Here is an 18861-nt window from a genome sequence, read left to right as displayed (position 1 = left end):
TAGTATATTTTTATTATAAAATACTGAGGTACTGATGTTTAAAAACTTGAAAAATGAAGAAAGTATGTTCCCATCCTCATAAATTCATGCTGAATTTAGGTTTCAGCATGGTTCAGTAGGTTCAAAAGCAATAGAAAAAACAGGAGACTGTCTTAAAAGAATAGAGGAGACTATATGAACACACTTCTTGCTCTTCAGATTGCTTTCTGACTTAAATTCTCATGATGCATATTGCTTTCAGCCCACCTGAGTGGATTACAGAGACTGCAGTTTAGCCCTTGATGTGCTACAGCCTCTTCACAATGAAGGAGCAAAACAACCACCAAGAAGAAAACACATCTCGCCACGGATGCCTCCAGCACTGGTGGCTGACAAGCAGCTCTGAGCGGGGCAGGAGCATCCATGAATGAAGTAAAATGTAGAGAGAAGAGGATTCTGGCTAAAAGCCTGCCCAGCGCTTGTTTTGAGATGCCCAACAAAAAGAGATCATTTTTCCAACCACTCCCACAGATATACTGGTAGTAAAATCTTTGTCCTACTGAATTCCCAGTAATTTTCAAATTTTGCCATGCTGAAATTTGAGCATTTTGTACTAAATCTGTATTTTCTCTCCCTCTCTTCTTCCCAGCTTCTAATCTACGATTTTTTTATTTCAGTTGAAGGATCTGGTTACACCCTGCCCTGGCTGGAGCTCAGCTGGGGGAAACAGTTACATCCCTCAGTTCAGTAGCAGCTTCTCACCATCACCTCCCTGGGAAAAACTGGCACCCTTTCAAACTGCTTGCTGTAAACTTCTCAGCTGACTGCTCCCTAACCTGATTCAGTCAAACTCATCAGGTTCTGTCAAAACATGTTAATATTTGCTTAAGCAAAGCACCCACCCAGTGCTGATCCAGGCCAGGGAGTTGTCAACCCCAGCCCCTTTCAGTGCTCTCACCCTTCCTTCCTACCAGAGATCAGCACCTCCTCAGATCTGCCACTTTAACTGCTGTTTTTCTTTTTTGAATACTGACCATTTCAGAGTTTTGGGTATGCAGTACCGTTAAAGAAAGAAACTGACCAAAATAGAAATAAGGAGAGGAGGATAACTTCTGGTCAAGGGTTGAAACAGGTATCCTCGTAGGCAGGGGTGGGTGGCAGCTGGAGCCACTTCTCCCAGACCTGCCACTGCTTCAGCAGAGTTGCAGTACATCTTCTAATCCAGATTGCTCTGAGGGAGCCTTGCTGTGGGTCAGTGTTAGGGTAACAGGCTTTTCGATATCCTGAATTACCCGAACACAGCCCCATCAAGAAGAAATTTGAAAGGTTTTATAGTTGCCTCCACAGAAGCAACATTACCCTTCTCTTGCGTTCATCCAACACAATTGTAACAGGATTTTAACGATCACAGAACTCAGCCTTCAGAGCAAGCAGCTGCTTCTAAGATGAATTTGCATATGTATATTTTTAACAGAACAGTCACTTTCATTCTTAAATTATTTAAAGGCTCTTGGATGAACCTGTCAATGTGGCATTTTGCTGGGAAAAAGAAAGAGAATACCCTAAGAACTAATAATACTGACTGAAGGACCTGATGTAACCTTGTTGCCCAGCAAATACCCTACTGCCACTGCTAGTAACAGGCCACAGACATCACATGAACTTTGCAAGGTTGCAGGAGTGAGGCTTGTCAGGCTTTTCCTGAGCTTGGCTTGGCCTGCCTGGTGCTTTGTTTTAGCTTGTTTAACTGTAACAGCATTTTTTTCTAATGACCAGGTGACTAATTGCTAACTTGTTTGAATACTCTCCTGGTATATTCAGTGAGTACAACTGTAATTTTTATATGGCTAGGAGTAAAAAGTAGCTATCTGGTGTAGAATGAAATACTCATGATCCCAACACAATGATGCTGTGTAGAGGAATGTGGCACAATGTGATTGGAGTGGGACCCAGGACCAGGCGCGGAGCAGTACAGGTAGGGCACAGGCCAGCACTGGAGATTGCAGGCTGTGAGACACCCAAGGTGGTCTGTTGAAGACAGGAATGATTGGGCACAGTGCAAAACAGGTTTCAGCTATAGCAAAGCAAACAAACGGCCATTATCCAACACTGCACAATACTACACACAAGGAATATTGACGTGCAACATGAAATTGCAGCCAGTGAAGACATAAAAAGGGGTTAAGCATGGTAGATGATGTAAAAAGATGTTCTTAAAGATAGTGCCATGTGGGCTCTGGAGTGAGGCAGAACAAATTGTCAACATCATGCTTCTGTTGGCAAAGTGGAGGAAGAAATCCTCCCCACCAGTGTCACCCTGTCCCCAGAAAGGACTTGGGATATGATAACTCAGGACACCACCACCATCACCGTCTTCTGGGGCTGAAGCCATCAACCTCGGACCCAGCGGGAGCGTGGGGGTGACCATAACAACAGGGAAGGGGTAGAAACTAGGAACTGTGACTGTAACAATTTCATCTGTATTATTAATTAGACTTTTTCTGTAATACTATTCATCTCTTTATTTTCTCACTCAGCCTATAGCAATTAGAACTGGGCTAGTAATAACTCTTTGATTAGTCTGTTCAGATTTCAAGACTACCAGCAATATATTCTTTCCATATAAGGTTTTATTTCCTCTTCATGCATATAAAGGGATTTTAAGTCTAACACTGAAGATGCAGTGGCTATTTATAAGACAGCCAGGTCAGAACTGCAACCGCTATTTCTGTCTATAAGATACCTGGTATGTCGAGCTGGTAAAAAAGGAAAGGACTACAGTTATTATACAATCCCACAGAAAAGAGATTTGGGGAAAGGAATGAATTCTCTCCCTGGAGTTCAAGGACAAAATAAGATATCCCTGAATCTTTAGAAGCGAAAGCTATTTAAGAAGAGCTATGATCTTGTACTTTTCCCTGGTTTTGTGGTCCCTATCAACAGCTATATTTTATTTAGTGAGATGTATTTTTTAATTTGTATTTTGTGTGTTTGCAGATTGATCTGATACTGCATTCCCCTTAAAAAAAACAACACAAGCAAAGGCAGTGTCCAACAGCTGTCCTCCCCTGCTACTAGCCAACAAATCCTGTTCAGTCTAGGTTACTTTCTCTATATCGTACAGATCCACTTTTAGCACCTCCACTTCTGACAGTAACTCCTCAATATTATCAGGCTAGGCTGTACTTAATTAGCTGCTTGCTTCAGAAAAGAGGAATCAGACTTAAATCTTTATTCTAAGTTTCCTTGCAATTTAAACTAAAATACCAAAGGAGTATGCTTTTCTAATTAAGGTATGAATTTTAACTGGTAAACATGTGATTCTCTGTGCTACGCTGTAAAATAGTTATAAAAAATAGCAAACGCTTAGCTATGTGATCCATGTTCTGTGCTTGACAGCCAAAAGGGAATTGCTCTCACACTTGCCATTCCATTCCTGAGCTATTTGTTATTGCTAACTTTTGTAGTGTTTTTTTCTTCTGCTGAAACCATGACATGGCAAAGTGAAAAACAAGCTAGACTGCCAGCACTGAGATGGCAGAACACATATCACTGAAAAAAAAAATCCTGAAAAACATAGCTAAAACAAGAAATATTTCCAAAACTTGATACACACAGAATAAATACCTGGAGGTATTTCACTAGAGGATCTGATTCTCTGAATAGTTATCCTGGAAGAACCCCTAGTGCAGACATCATGGCTTCATCTACCACGTAGGAAAAGCAGGCTTGCAGTCAGATTCGCAAGCTGTCACAAGCACACAAATCTCAGTCTGCTCTCAATTTCTAAAATATGTCTTGATTTATCGCAGCAGTTTCCAGCTAGTTTAAAACTCCATCCTCCTCCATCCTTAACTCCAGTGCTAAATGTTTACCGACAAATTCACCTACTCTCCCACATACCTCTCCCAGCTGTATTATGGCCCCAACTCCACTTCATGAAGTTTTCCAGACTTTGACTATTTCTTTCAATTTCTTTGTTATACTTCAGGTGACAATGGCTTTATTCTCACCTAACTATTATTCCACACAGAAACTAAAAAGGAAAGATTTCCCACATCAAAATTTGTCCCTGGAAGATCAGTCCTTAGACCCGCTTATCCACCCACTGAGGGCTACCAAGAACAGTTTGCTCATCCAGCAAACCTCCCAGAAATCTCCTGTATGCACGTTCCCATTCAGCTTAAAGAGCACATGATGAAAACTATGTAATAGATATAGGGAAGAGAAAGAGTAAAGTATGCATGTTCAGAAAGTCATCAGGATTCATTGTTAGAAATTATTAAGAAAGCTAAAAGAGTGGAAGAGCTATGCACGTTTTTTCCTGCTTCTCAGCAGAGACATTTGTTAGCTGGAGTAGTACAGCAACATTAACAAGGTATACAATCATTATGAGCTCTGAGGAAAAAAAAATCTCTTGTAGCGTGGACAGACATAATGCATGTTAGACGAATGACGGAAGATAAATTTAGCATGTGTGGAAGCTGAAAATGACCACAAGAGCTGTATGCCCAGGTATGTAAACCTAACACTTATTGTCTACCTCGCAAGAGAGCCCACAAGCATCTTTTAGTGGAGCCCGAGGTCCCTCCTGGCTGGAGAGCGGCTCTGCCAGCTATGAAAGGAGAGGTTTCAGGGCAACCAGGTTCAGGCTTACAAAGGCAATGCGGCTACACAGGACTGCACTGGAGACTGCCCCCAGCTTCACGTCACTCCTAGAGCAGCCATCTCGGTACAGTAGAGATGGTATGAAACATCCTTTTATTTTTTTAATTTATCCAAATGAGAAGGACCACAGTATCTCTATGCATTTTAAGAAATTGCAAACATACACACAACAGTCTGCAGAAACTTTGATCTCATAATGTAAAGGAACATCACTAGGGAGTCCAAAATCAAAGTTACTCATGGAAATTTATAAAGACTACATAGATTGGTTCTTGCATAATTTAATAACATTTTGTACAGAACAGAGTAAAAATGTGGGGTAAAGTGAGATGGCCAGCAAGGGCTCCAGTAAAGGAGCAGCGGCTCAGAGCATGGATTCTTTGGTTTAATTAGGTCACTCGAAATAGTTCTTGTGAATGAGTCTGAGGACACCTCCTTTCTTCTGAGCCAATGAATCCATTAGGAGCCAACAATTTGGGGAGGGCTCCATAGTTTTGCTGAAGGTGTTTTCTGAGGCCTAAAGATAAGTGAGCTTGGAAGAGGCAGGCAGGTTTCACAAGGCTGTGTGGGTAGGTACCACCAAGAAGTCCCTTCAATGTTGGGTTTCTAGAAGCTGCTGCTGTGTGAAATGAAAGCAACTAGGTCTGCAAAAGGATATACTGCATCTTTTTACACGGCTATTATTTTGCATCATTTATCTAACAGCACCTGTGTTTCTTCCTAGTGTGCTAGAAAGATATTCTTTGATCTACCAGCAAATAGAACTCAAGCTGGTTAAAGTATACGGTTTCTTTTCCTCATGGAAAAAAAAAAGAGAAATCAAATTTTCTTCAGAAAGTAGAAAATTTTAGCAGGAAGAAAAAGGAAAACAAACATTTACAACAAACTTTACACGTGGCTCTGTTATGAAGCCTGCTCAGCCCTGAGTCTCACTGAGCATCAAAACCTGCACTTGCATTTAGAGATCCCCCAAATACAGCCCTTCTTATTGACTGTTTGGCTTTGCTTCCAGGCAGTGGAAGGCATTTCGGAGATTTCTTTCCCATGCATCAGTAAAGACCATCTCAGAATCACTAAAAAGAGCAGCTAGAAAACTGCTACAAGAGCTGAAAGCATAATAAATCACACAGCTAAGCCAGGGGAAAAACATTTGCCTCTTGCAAGCAGTGACAAACAAGAAAACATGATACTCTTGGAAAAGTAGGCTTTGCCGATCCCCACTTTGGCACTGGTCTCCCTTCTCTGCTGCCGAAAAGATGTGTCTCTGGTGCATAAACAGCAAAATTTTAAGCTTCTAAACCAAATTGGTCCCGCAGCCCTTACTGTTGTTGTAATTAAAAAAGCCACAACAATTCCTGAGAAATGTACCAGACAAATCTTTAAAAGTAGAAGGAAAAGTCCCCTTTGTTGTAGTAAAATGTCAGCCTGATGCGCGACTGAAAAACTCAAAACTAATGACGCTTATTGCCAAGCCACAAAAATGAGTGAAATCGTGCTTTGTAGCTAGTGTCTCCACAGACATTACTTTAGTTTTATAATAAATGAAAAATTAGGGCAAAAGCTATAGTTCTCCAATGCTAAATAAAATACTTTGTTGGTATGTCTAACACATTAAGGTTCTGTTTAATGTAAATAAATGTGTCAAAATTTGGCTGTTGCCAATAGCAGCAACAACATATGAACAGAAACCTCTTACTCCCTGTCACTTTACCAAGTCACTTTGCTGCTGCACTAGAATTACTTCTAATTAACACAGGTGTGATTGAGAAGAAAATTAGGCCTCATCTCTAGCACAGATCTAAACATATTGCTGGTGCTTAACATATAAGATAAGTGTAGTTAAGAGAAATGCATTTTCTTCCTCTATACAACCACTCTTACTAAATACATCCTTCTAAATGTCAGGCTCCCTGATGAAATAAACACAGTGTGAGTCATAAGCTTCTTTAAATGCAATGCCACTATAGTGAAAAAACTTGAAATTACTTTTAATTTTCTCTTTAATGATACTGAAGAGTGCATATCTGTAAGATGACCGACTCTGACATCTGAGGCAGAAGCACAGATGCAGTTTCTTATTGTCTATAAATCACCGCCCATTCAGTATTTCTTATTCCAATACCTTGCCTTAGTTTTTTTTTTCTTCTCAGAATTCAATAAATCATATCATGAGATTTAATCATAGCTTTCTGTATGAATTATGAAATAATCATTGTCTGCTACATTATTTCTCCTTGATAACTTTGTTGCATAGTGAAACTCCATACAATGTCCTTTGCTTCAAATAGCTAATTCTTTATTAACAGAGAAACTACAGCAGCAGCCCATATTAATCCTTTTCATTATGCTCCAACACCCCACAAAGTCCTTGGCATTTCTTGCATTGTGAGACTCAGATACACAAGACAGAGACCTCTCATGAGACTGCCAAGAAAAGAAGAAAGCAGGGGAGGAGACAAAAAAGGAAACATTTATTACTGGAGATGAAACCTAAAATTTAGTATCATGGAGTAGAAAAATTATTCTCTTCCTGGGACCAATTTCTAGAGCTGATCCAAAGCATAGTGGCCTCTGTATCCGAAGAGGAAAACTAGATTACCCCAGTGCTGCTTGTTCACCTTTGTCTTCTTATTTTTGAGCCATTTACATGTTTGCTATTGTCCTATGTCTCTCCAGCTTTGTTTCTGGGATGTTTTGGCCTCACTTCTGTTTCTTTGTATTCCTCTTGTTCCTTTAACTGCTTGGCTTATGCTGGCTTATTCTACTTTTATTGCTGCTGTTGCCGTTTTCCTTCTGTCAGCTTCCTAATATTCTGTGTATTTTTGACCATTTACCAGTGGATAACTATGTTCTGTGCAAGTCAGGTGCTTTACAACATAAGAATCTTCTGAAAAATACTTGTGATTGTTTCCCCAGATATACCTGAGAAGCTCAAACTATACACAGTCCTTCTGTTCTAGAGTAAAAGACGGGAAGCTTGAAACACCGAAACACTGCTTAAGGAAAAAAAAAAAACCAAAATTAGCTGGTTCATGGAAATAGTCTTCAGTTAAGGATGGATAGGACAACTGGATGGATTATCTTCCCTCTCCATTGCATGTTTCAAAGGAAGCATGAAATCCATTTTTTGGCCTTGATTCCCCTCCACCACCACCACCTTAAAATGATTTTCTGCTACTGGAACTCCGTTACCTTTAACTGATTCATCCTACATGGGAGAGAAGGAACCACGGAGGGGATGAAATGGTCTCTAGTTTCAGTAGAAGACATTGCCACTGATCTCACTTTGCAGTGACATCACAAGTCAGCTATATTTACTCCTTGCATACCATCATGGAGTTAAAATACTTTGATGTTTGGTAATAAAAGACATAACTTACACAGATGCCCTTTCAAAACTCTGTTTACTAAAGAGGCTTGAAAGGCTTTCCTGCATCAACTGAAAAACCTTGAAACTATCAGATGCCTCCTCACTTCACAGCTACCATGATACATATGGGGAATCAAATCGAAAGTGACCATGACATACAGCAAGACATAAGGACTTGCAGAGTGCTTATATTTCCAAACACAATTTTTGTAGGTTTTGCTAAAGAAATGCATATTTGCAAACTGAATTTTCATGGTTACACCACCCTTACATCAAATTTGCTAAAGCAGCATTTTTGTATGCGTATGTTTTAATATTGGAAGCAGATGGGGCTTCTGCTGTGCTAAAAAAGGAGCCTGTAGTTTAAGTGTTGTCAGTAGAGCTGGGTGCCAGCTTCCCTGCTCTGTTTAGGGACTGCCTCTTTCAGCTCCCAAACAATGCGAGGCTCCCTCAATGACAGTCCAGACAGAAGTCTGAATGCAGAAATTCAAGAGGAGCTATGCTTTCCTGGGTCGGCCTATCCCTTTCAACTAGTATCTGATTGACAGTTGCTTGTTAGGGGAAATAACCAACACCAGGTATTTGAAGTAACATTTTCCTACAAAGAAAACAAACAAATGAACAGACAATGGGAGTGATAAGATTGAAAGCTCATCTATTTGGGAACAGTAAAGAAAGTCAGTCTAAATTAGCAAAGGCCATCAACACACAGGCGAGGTACAAGGGAGGAGAGGCTGGGAATTTAGACCTTAACTTGAACAAATCTTGCAGCTCTGTTCGAGCATCCTCCTGCCACCCAGAAAATGGAAGATGATTTACCCCTTCTTATCCACTGTTTAATTCTTAGGGTGTGCACACAGGCAGTTACCTCTACTTAGTACTGTTTTGCAAATTCAGCCTTACTCACCTAGCAGCAATCAGTGCATCTGTCCATGTGCTGGACACAAAATACATCTATGGCAGGAAAGCTACCACACATTAAACTCCTGTGGCAGAAACTCTGTATTTTAATTGAGATTAAAATGTTATTTCAATTTAGCATTATTAACATTCATGGTAAAATGACCAAAGGCCACTTTATTACTGAATTTAAGTGTTCACAGAAGGAGTAAATGCTTTTTAATGAAATTAGTATTAAGTGCCAGTTGAGGCTGGCAGTCTGCTGCAGACAAACCCTCAGAAATCAGGTGCTCAGAAGTCATCATATGCAGGTACTCAAAAGAACAAGGAAGTTGCATGTGGTAGCTTAGCTCCCTCATGTTATCTGCTAAATTATGGTGTCCTATTAAAATATTTTGCCTTGTTTGAAAGTTAACTAACTTATCTAAGAACTAGATCTGTGAGACACCCTTATACTGACTTCTGCTGAAGTATTTAATTAAGTGTAAACTAGCTATGAAGCTCTGGACTTCAGGATAAATAAAGGTTAAAGAAAGAAAAGTAAATATCAAATGAAAATTAAATGCAATAAAGGTTATTTTTATTCATTGTGGTATTTTCCCAGGTCAAGCTTTTATGAATTTTATAAATGGCATCATCTGTTAACTACTTAAGCCAGATAGCAACCTCTACAACACATCCCAGTTTTACCAGAAGAACTATGAAAAATGAAGCAGTGCTGAAATGAAATTAAATTCTTAGCTAAAAGCATCTTAGGTAAAAGCATCCCTTCCTTATCTGCACGCAGCCAGAGAAATCGACTTAGGTGTGGGTCTCCAGTGTAGCTGGCATTTTTGGAAGCTCATAGGTACTTTAGAAGCAATAGTATAATTGAAAACGCTTTCCCTAGTGGCTTCTCAAACCATATAAACACTACTGAGGAGTCCACTCTCCAGAAAGACAGACTCAGTTCTTCAATTCAAGGACGTCTGGAAAGCCATCTGCTCAGCACAGACTTGCACCACATATAATCAGACACCGAGATGCAGAAACCTTTATGAAATCGCAATTTCCCCACAGAGTGACTTGTGAAGCCCGTGACAGGACACACACACGCCTTGGTGAAACCACCAGCTGTCCCTCAGAAGACTGCTATGGCATGGACAGAAGATACCCACAATAAGCAATTTAGTGTGTGCTGTCATTAATATCGCTGCCTGAGGATTTTCTAACAAAACAGTTTTGGCTTGGAAGAAGTCTGCTTGTCAAAAGCCAAGCTGCCTACTGAAATACAAACATCAGTTTAAACAAGAATGGCATTACCAGGAGACTTTTTCTCTCCTCTAGCATGGTTCAAGAACAGTCCCGTGATGTGAACACCCATCTCGGGTCTGAACAAACTTCTTCCCTGCTCTTCTGATGTTCTGCCTTGATTCACAGCACAGTCCTCACTGACAGGTGATAGAAATAAGTTTTCTCCTAGCTCTAGCGATGCTGGATGGAGGTTCGTGCTCGATACTGCCCTGCCACTTGAGGAAGATGTGTGATGGGGTTACTCAAAACTAACTGCCATTCAAACAATATTCTTCTTTTTCATTAAAGTTAAAAGGCAGCAACTCCACAAATATCTCAGGCGAGAAACCTCAGGCACCAGCAGCATGCAGCAAAAGGTTACTGGCAACAACCAAGACCTCCAACCCAGCCTGAAGCAGAGTGGCCACCTCCTGTGTTCAAGGATGCTACCCCAGCCACCTGGCTGCTCTGCATGAGCTTCTTCCCAAGCTTTCTTGCAGGAACTGCTTTACTTTATAGGCACAGTCAGTCAACTTTTGGCCCCTCTCCTTCACTCCATTTGAAAGTTTTTTTGATATGACAATATACTTTTTCTGGATAAATGAATATTTAGTTATATAATATTAAGAAAAGCAGCTCAAAAAGTGGAAACAAAGGATCAGCAAACCTAGAATTTAGTAATTATTACCACAATTTCAAGTTTTTCTAGGCCTTAGAAATTTATTTTTTATCCTCCTCAGGTCAAAGCATGATCTGCAGCCTCAGTCAATTATCTTGAGTTTCTGTAACCCAAGCAGGTACTAATTGTGTAGGCAAATACACCATTTTATGGTTACCATCCATTATTTCATTTGATTGATGCAATAGCATCACTATTCCTCCTTGATGCTCATCTCCCCCTTTCCTTCCCCAAAGTCATATTCAACAGAGCTGATCTATGAAAGCCTTTCAGTTCTTATCTGTAGCAGACAAAATCCTTTAAAAAGCTAATCTCAGGTTTTGTTTCATTTGACACTAACACATTAAGCCTCCGAGAACTCTCTGTATTGTGCTGTCAGCTTACATTTCTCAGTGCTATAGGACTGAAAAGATGAAAATTAAATGGCAAGCCAAGGCTTCCTCTATCAGCACTGGTAGATAGCTGGTTCAATCTCACCTCTTCAGTGCATTTTTGAAGGTAGCTAAACAAGTTTTCTCCCTATATGTGCAAAACTTTCATTTTCTCTATCGCTATAATACATCCCTGCTCTGAGGTCCTGCCAGTATTGCATGTAACTTGCAGGAACTCCTCAGGCTCTTCAATTGAGGCTACAGCTACCAGTTCACATCAATACCAGCCACATCTTTCCCATGCTGAGGGAAACAGCAATTCTTCCTGCTTCTGTCGGGCAGCGGTGCTGTTCGCTACCAGCCAGACAAGACAACTAGGCATATTTGCTTTTGTCACTCATGACAACAGTCTGCAGCTGATAAAAGATTGTATTTTCAACTGGTTTTCTTCTGTTCAGACTGCTTTAACAGCATGGACACAGTGTTCATAGTTTCTGCCTGTGTACAATGCTCTCTACCATGTGAGGCAGTAGGTGGTTCATGCTGCCCAAGTACATTTTTGACCCTGATGGTTCATGGCCCGACATCACGCACCAGTGAAACAGAGAAAAGATGTGCCAAACCCTTCTGCTGCAGAAGGAAGAATTTTACAGTAACTTCATGCTTGTGTAAACTGACTGTAAGAGGTGCAGAGCACAGTATGTTCAAACTCATCGTGTTTCATGTTGTTTTCTTGCTGGGGTGGGTGGAAGGGAAGAGAGGACTACTCTTTAATTTCAATATCCACATTACTTTCCCCATGCCTTAGCAAAACCCTTAGAGGGTGAGGGGCTATTCATTCTGTGTCAGGAGCTTGCTCACAAACCTCACATTGCCTGCGGCAGAACGACCTCACTGCTGAAATGCAATAGCTTTCCAAACAGCTTTACTTCTGCTGCAGCAGATAATGGGCTTCTGTTAATAACTTGACTTTGTTCCTAGACAGCTATTATAGTCTAACATCAGTCAATCTTCAGTCCGCTTAAAAAGACATCTGACCAGGTAACACAGCAAATACCTTGGGCTCTGCTTAGCACAAATAAAAAGCTGAGATCAAGTTCATTTCATCCATTTCATTTGACTGCTCAAAACTTCCCCTTGAAAAGCTGCTTATAGAAACCTAAACCAGTATGCAAAAATACCACAAGCAGAGAAAATAGATAAATGTATTTAAATGGAGCACATTTGTTTAATCTCTATCTCTGTATACATAATACGCATATGTCTGTATACATAATGCATACAGCGAATGTATTTAAATGGCATAGTGCTACTATAATCAGAATATAACTCAAGAATTTTTATGATGGATTGTCCCATTATTGCTTGAAAGTCAGCCAGGTAGCTACAGGGAAGTTAAGATAAACTCATTTACAATAAATTTTTAAGTAAACTACCTATACCTACATATGGATATATATATATAAGTATTCGCACACATATATACAAAATGCCAAGAAAACTATGCATTAGAAACAGTCTGTGTAACAAACTAACCTGTTTTCAGATTTTAATAGGAAAAAAAAAATCACACAGAGATAATAATCAGTAAGTACATAATGCCTGTATTATACTCCTTTGAGACTTTTCTTTGTAGGATTTTCAGACTTACAACCTCTGATTCTTTATCAGTATTTATAATAAACAGAAAACAAAACTTTCTGCAAATACTTATGCTAGTGAAACAAAAAAATGAAGCACTTCTTGCAAGCTTGATAGTTCCTTATTGTATTCTGTGTTGCTTTAAGGAAAATGGACGTTCAAAAAGCCATGTTTCTTTTTGCACGGAAAAATATAGGTTTCTCCTGGAAATGGATACTGGTATTATTTCCTAATCCAGAATGAATTCTAGTCTGTCTAGTTACAAATGACATTACTGGGTAGTTTGCTTTAACTTGCAAAAACTAGCAATCCTTTTTCTACAGTCTCATGATTCCTTACCCTGTGTAGGAATAAATGTGCACCAGTGGGTTTGAAATTGTATTTTAATGAAAACAGTGTCTGGATTCTAAAGCTGCTCTAACTGTTATAGCATTCACACCAAGAAACCAAACAGTGCTTTGACTAATTTTTTTGTTAGACTCAGTCTTTTTTGTTTACACAACTTTTACCCTGAATAGATGTACTCTGGATATTAGTTAGCTTGTAGAGGATATTCTACAGCAAGGCTTTGCAAGCATTTTCATTGCATGAGAACTTCACTCACTTTTGTCTTAAATGATTTTTAGCTTCTTTTCGTATTCTTGAAGAGTTCCTACAGGGAAGAAATATGTATTAATTGTTTCTTCAAAGAAGCTACAGAGATAGGGGCTGGTATCCCCTGTGATACGGACAACTATTCCTGAGCCACGCACCATACACTTCACTTAGAGTTAATGGAGAAAATCAGGCACTTGTGGCATACATTTTCTTTCATCCCATAGCAGACAGCTAAACCAGACTGCAGAAACCCCACTTTAAAATGTTTACTGGTCCCTGTTCGTTACAAAAGGAATTTAGGGGAGCTAGCTCATATGTTAATTGTTATAAACACCAATTAAGCATGGTGAATCCCTAGCACTGCTGTTCAGTTTAGTGAACCTGGTTATCCATTTTCACTAGGTTCTTGTGAAGCAATAGAAAACTACTCTTAGCAACACACCCTAAGCTGCTTTTCAGCATCTTGGTAGTGAGTAGGACCGAGAAGGAGCCAGCACCATCTGGGCAGCCAGCTCGCCACAGAGCTCCACAGGATGCGCTTTGAGACCCACTGTTACACAACACGATATTAACAATATTTTCATTGCATTCGTGTCTGGGGATGAATCCAGCAGAAAAGATGCACAAAAGGCCTTTTACTAGTACACAGACGAGGGCTACTCTGGCAGACCTCATGAAAATGGTTTGGATTAGTGTCTGAAGGGGAAGGAAAGGCAAATCAGCACTGAAAGCCACTACTCTCCAACAGCAAACAGACTTAAGGTTAGCCCCAGTTCATACATGGCCAACAAATTATTTGTGTAAAGGCATGTTTACTTCTAGTATGCATTCAGTCATTAAAATCTCTTGATGTTTTGCTAAATATTTTGCCTCTGATACAGCCAGGTCTCAAACTGCACAGAAGCCATTTATTGGTATTTTTTAATGTTCCTTAATAAACGCCACATGTTTAATAGTGCCTGCAATTTCAAATATTATGACTATCTGTGACGTTTTCAAAGTGCTCCCCTGCTAGGAAAGTCTGCCTGGGGGTAGTTAGAGAGCAGTCACCAGGTCCCATCCAGTCAAGCTGCCATGACTCCAGGAGAAGGGGAATCAACTTGAACCTTTGTATTAGGTTTGTAACAATATTTGGAAAGCAGGTTTGTCCTGACATGAACTTCTTTCAAAACATAGAGCTCCTGATCTCATGTGAATTAGCTTTGACGTTTAAGCAAATTCAATTTTCAGAAGAGTTTATATGTCACTTGAGTAGACAAATCAAAATATTTTTCTCTCCATACATCCTTATTCACACTTGCCAAAAATTTATTTTATTTGGCTATGGAGCTGTATTTAACTTCACTGAAGTATATCAGGCAAAGAACTAGGACAGGAAGAACACCTTCCATTATTTTTGATATATGGCTTCAGCTTGGACTGCAGGACCACAGCTTTGTCTATGAGGGCAGAGATTTATGGGGCTGATGCAGTCGAGCTTGTACACTTTGTTGACTCTCTGAGGTACATGACAGGTTTCAGAGGAGATAGGTACAAGCTGTACCCTAGAATTTGACACTCCAAGTGCTGAACCATAGATAATTTTATTTTTGTGGCCTTGGAATTGCCAGTTTACACAACTTGCAATACAAATTCCCTCTCAGGTTTTCTTTCTGTCCCATCTCAGCACTTAGGATACATAGGTGCTCTGCACCTGGGTAATGCAGTCCCAGAAGAATCACTGTCATAGTCCTACCATCTCATCACCACAACAGACAGGAGTACGCATTGTGACAATGTTTCGTGCATCTGTCTGTTATGGGTGATACTCAAATTCAACCTGATCTGGGACATGACTCTGAACAGAGAACTTCTTCCTGGCAGAAGGAAGCAGGAACATCTAAGCCAAAGCCATTCCCATCACTTCACCTGCATATCTAATGAGGAAGGTGGCAAGTGCTGAAAGAGTGAAGCAAGAAAAGAAAATACAGTATCTTTCCTTGAAGGAAGAGAAATGGAAATGAAGACTATGATGTTCTTTGCTTAAAATCCACATAAAGGGGTCTGTAATCTTAAGCTCCGTATCCACTATAGTTAGTGGATAAATCTACTAACTCTTAGAAATGCATGGCTTTGGGACAGGTTAGGATGTGTGCAAGAAGCAAGAGAGAACAGGAAAATACCCGTCTTGTATATTGCTCTCCTTCCTCAAGCATCATTAGGACCAGAGCTAGGCAGTTCTTTAGTCTGATACTGTTTGTCCCTCTTAAATTCTGACCAAAAGATCTACTAATTAACACTGTGATGTTCTCAGATTTACATCTTGGAACGATACACTTAGATCCTGGAAATCACCAATGAGCAAAGCTGAGGATTTTTGCCCCCAATTAATTCCATCCTAACTGCAGCTGTGAGATGTTTTAAGTATTTTGAGACTAGAGTTTATGGCCTAATTTTCCAGGTATAGGCTCTTTTAAGTCTCATTTTAATTAACAGCTTGAATACACTGGTAAAAATAATGACTGCTCCTTCTTTATTCCACTGAAGAATTTTCTGTAGGCTCAGGACCTAGCTTTTATAGCTGAACAGAAGAAGCCACAACAGACAGAGGTCATGCTGACTACAGCCCTGAGAACACTATTTCTTATTGATTTCTTTTGTCCTCTAAAAAAAATAAATTTAACTCCTAGTCCACTAGCCAAATGTTTGATCTGGCCAGAATAATGCTACAGTAGTTGAATAAATGAGCCATAAATTTTCAGTAATTTACACTCGTTTTATGTTTAAAAGCCCTCATATAAAATTTCATTACCCCATAACTTTTCTGCAGTATGTTGGTTAATGTAAGGAGAGCTGTAGCCAAGTAAAATATGGTTATGTGGTTTTTATTATTCCCCTTCAAGTAACCAGGCATAACTTTCAGGCCTGATGTAAGAGGGCATATCTTAATCGCCGTCATTAGGGTCTGTCTTTAGCTCTTGATGTTGAAAGCTAGAAAGATGAAACCTGTTAGATGAAAGAGAATGTCAGTGTTTGATGTATAACCCTCCTTCTCACTCCCATTCCTTGACCATAAAATTTATATCCATGGAAATTCGGAACACTTTTCTAGCACTATTATCAAGCTTTTATTCATCAAGCTTTCACCTAAGAAATTATGAGGTTAATTTATATTTACTCTAAGTCAAAATGTTAATTATTCTACAGTCTTTATGTGTCTAACAGAATTAATGAGAAAAAGAAAATACATCTCTCTACCTCTTTATTTTCTCTATGCTAAGCATCTACAAAAGTTGTTTAAATGAAATCAATGACCTTCTTAGAAGTGTTGGTTAATGTGCAGAGGTCTGATGTGAAGTCAGAAAATCTATTCCATGATTATTTATATACAATAACATACATATATATTTCTCTTTATGAGAATTTAGACAGATGTGCACAGTGACGCAGCAAAATAAACTCCAAATTACAAGTCATCAGTATCAACGAGGATATAGCTTCAGTAATGGTTCCATTTCCCGCATCCATTTCTATTGAAGAAGAGACAAATATTCACATTGACAATCAGTTACACAATCACCTAATTGTAAGCTGTCAAATTCACATCTTTTAGAAATGTACTTCAGCAGAAGAAGGAACATACATTAGCTTTATTATTGATTTGCTATGTATCACAAATGACTACAAACATACACAGGATCAGACATTGTGTCTCAGCTGCAGATCCAACTAAGCAGGCTCACCACTCTTTTTCCAAATACATGAACATATCTGACTCTGCTCTTACTCTCACCCTCTCTGGCTCTGTGGCTAATCATTTAATACAAAGTAGAATAGCTCCAAAACATGACCTTCAGACAAAGAACTCTTCATCTCCTTCCTCCAAAGTGGAAGCAGATGTGGGTTCAAATCTTTCTTTCAAATCAGTCAGTCCAGGAAGAAGCTGGACCCAGGCTTACTATACTCCTGGGAAGTTCTCCAAGTGAAGGGTTAATAGCTATTCTAGGAGGCCTTTCCTTTTCTTCTTATGGAAGGAAAAACAAGACTTGATCAGAACTTAAGCAGGACTTTGGCCAAGCTAAAATGTGAATGAATCTATTGGTTTCTGTCCAGACACCTTAGGTGCTTTTAAACAGCACTCCATCTGGTCTAAGTTAATTCAGTTGGTTTTGAGGCTACACCTATAATAATAAAATATAATTTAAAGACAGACCAAGATTGCCATGATTGCCCATATTGCTGAACTGTTGGCTTCTCTAGTACAGCTTTGTCTTACATGAACTACTAATCTCCCAGACTATGTCCAGGTTGGGAAATAGATGAGGCCGCTCTGGGGAGGGGAAAAAGCCAGATGCCAATAGTGCCATGTCATTTGCCGTCAAAGCCACAACCCACACCCTGGCACACTTGTTTACTAGAACAGGCATAGCCAGTCTGTCTTTACTTGGGTATTTTACACTGTGCCAGACTCTTTTTACTAGGCAACAGGCGACGTAGAAGTTCAGTCCTGAAAAAGATAAGTATCTGTGGCAAAAGCATCTTTACTTTCTCTCTGTCCTCCTTCATTCTATGTACAATGGGATAAACTTCAATTCTTTTTCCCTTTATTCATACAAATAAGCAGACCATACACTGTGATGCATACCCATCATCTGGCAATAGCCCAGTTATGCACAAAAACAGGTGAAAAATTTATCTCAGGAATCTGAGAATATGTCTATTATCTTGAAGCCTCAGAAAGGCAAGAGATGTGAACTACACTTACCATTTGCCCTAGATGCAAGGAAAGATCCTCGATGAGCAACTATTTACGCACAAGAACAAAGTGGTCAAATAACATGGTGCTTTTATGTTGGCCTTTTGAGGGACTGCACATAAAAACATGTTTGATGGATAAAACAGAAAAAGGAACGAGCCATTTACATCCAGGGACATTTGCCAAAGGTGTTACCTTGGTTTAGAAAAAAGAATATTCACATATGGGGAAAACAGGTTCACTGGGAACATGCCAACAAGATGAAATTAAAGCAGCAAAAGAGTAGGAAGCTTTCAACAAATCACAAAGTGAGAGAAGGCAGCACCTTCTCATCTGTGAAGCTGCCATCTGGGGAAAATTTTTATGCTGTTCCTTTGCCTTCCTTTAAAGCAACAAAAGATTTTTAAATGCTGACAATAATTACCCTCCTTGCAAAATGCAAGCAGTGCTTGCAGAAGCATTGCCCAGGACTCTTCTGGCTGAGGGAGATTCCGAAAGGTGAGGGACCATCTTCTGGGTGAGACGGGGCTGCTATGGGGCAGCTCTGGGCTGTTTCTAAGATAGTGCAATTTGTGTTCCTGAGCGGTGCCTGAGGGCACAAATCTGCCCTTGTTTCACAAGTTGTTCCGCATATCTTTATGAGGCATTC

The sequence above is a fragment of the Cariama cristata genome, unplaced genomic scaffold (genome assembly GCF_000690535.1).
Source record: "Cariama cristata isolate BGI_N322 unplaced genomic scaffold, ASM69053v1 scaffold13631, whole genome shotgun sequence".
Lineage (NCBI taxonomy): Eukaryota > Metazoa > Chordata > Aves > Cariamiformes > Cariamidae > Cariama > Cariama cristata.
Note: the sequence above shows the minus strand (reverse complement) of the source record.